Source organism: Benincasa hispida, chromosome 3, assembly GCF_027475165.1.
Source record: "Benincasa hispida cultivar pf3 chromosome 3, pf3_genome.v1.1, whole genome shotgun sequence".
NCBI classification, from domain to species: domain Eukaryota; kingdom Viridiplantae; phylum Streptophyta; class Magnoliopsida; order Cucurbitales; family Cucurbitaceae; genus Benincasa; species Benincasa hispida.
Genome location: NC_143480.1, coordinates 51,743,331 through 51,745,011, shown reverse-complemented (window position 1 = coordinate 51,745,011; position 1,681 = coordinate 51,743,331). Strand labels below are relative to the sequence as shown.

Sequence of the window (1,681 nt, the reverse complement as noted above, 5' to 3'; positions counted from 1 at the left end):
GCATAAATTTCAAACACATACTAAGTATTAATCATTTAGAAGATATGATTACTTATAAACAAATTACAAAGAATGTCTTTCAAAGTAACTATGAAATATATATTAATTTGTACTTGACTAGGTTTAAATTGAAATATCATACTTTTTTAAAATGAACTTTAAATTCGACTAATTTGTAAATAAAATATTATTTTGATATGATTAATTTAAAATTGAATGTTAATTTAGTGTTGAAAAAAAAACCAAGTTGATTTCTTTGAGTTAATTGTGTATGTTTTAGAAATCCAAGCCAATGAGTAAAATAAATAAATAAAATTTAAAAAAAAACCTATATTATCTCTTGGAGTCTAGTTAAGAATTCAATTTTAAAGGTTAGCTAAAAAAAGATGAAAACCAAAACGAAGTGAAAAGAACTAACACAAGTTTCAATAACTATTTTTTTAACCTTAAAAATGACTAATTTTTAAATTAAATATTATTTTAATATGGGTTATTTAAAATTAAATATAAGTTGTTTTACAAATATTGTAATTCATATTCAACTCATTTTCAATTACTTTTATAAAATCTTTTTCTGTCAATTTTGAAATTGAGATTTCACTAAAATCTTCTTTTCTTTTCTTTACTTTTTTCTTTTTCATAATTTGAAATTTTAGTTTTGGTAACTAAACAAGCAAATGAATTATAATTTTTCAGAAAACTAAGTTAAAAATGCATTGATTTTAGTGGTTTACTCTTAATGTGAATTAATTTGTATATGCCAGGAAGTAAATATAATAACAAACCTTAATATATATTTTATAACGGAAAATATTTAAACAAAACCGTCAATATGTCCGAGTGGTTAAGGAGACAGACTCGAAATCTGTTGGGCTTTGCCTGCGCAGGTTCGAATCCTGCTGTTGACGATATTTTTATTTTTGTTTTTCTCTCTCTCTCTTTTGTTTTGTTTTTCATTTTCATTTTCAAAGTTCTGAAATTTTAATTTCGATTTTCAATATAGATGGACTTCAGTCTCTTAAGATTTTTCTAATTACTTTTTTTTTTAATAATTTTATTTTCCCTATAAAAAAAATAAAAACATCATAGGACTTAAGAGTTTACTCAAAAAGGAAATGGCTTCTTTTATTTTGTTATTTTGAAGTGAATAACTTTATTATGTCAAAAACATTTGGCTAAAGTAAAATATAATGGATTGACCTTTTATTTTTAAGGACTAAGTCAAATATAAACTATTTGCTTATAGTTTTAATACGACTTAAGTTCAAATGGAATGTTGTACCTATTTTTTTTTTACATTTGACTATGACTTATTTGTAAATGGTGTATTGTTTTAAAAAAAAAAAAAAAAAAAAAACAAAAATTGTAAATGATGTATCATACACATTGTTCATTGAAATTTTTTTTGTGTGAGATGACAAAGAATTCTCACACCATTGATATCATGAAGAGAAATTGAGAAACAAAGACGATAAAGAAGTAGCAAATGTTGGAGATTTTCCAATTTCCAATAGAGAGGAATTGATTTTTCACAGCAAGACAAAATAGTGCAATAAAGATGACACTAAAATCAAGAAAGGGAGAAAGCCCTTTTTTCAGTCTTTCATTCAATACAATCACGGTAGCTATAAGGGTATATTTATACAAGAAGGGAAAGGGAACCCTAGAGGGAAATTTGTAC

The 1,681-nt window shown here is 24.0% G+C and overlaps 1 non-coding gene across 1 annotated transcript; it reads left to right on the top strand.

The window, feature by feature from the left end:
• The first annotated feature begins 826 nt into the window (after positions 1–826).
• Positions 827–908, top strand: TRNAS-CGA (transfer RNA serine (anticodon CGA)). The gene has a single exon. It is a non-coding gene; the product is annotated as a tRNA-Ser (tRNA).
• Positions 909–1,681: the final 773 nt, after the last annotated feature.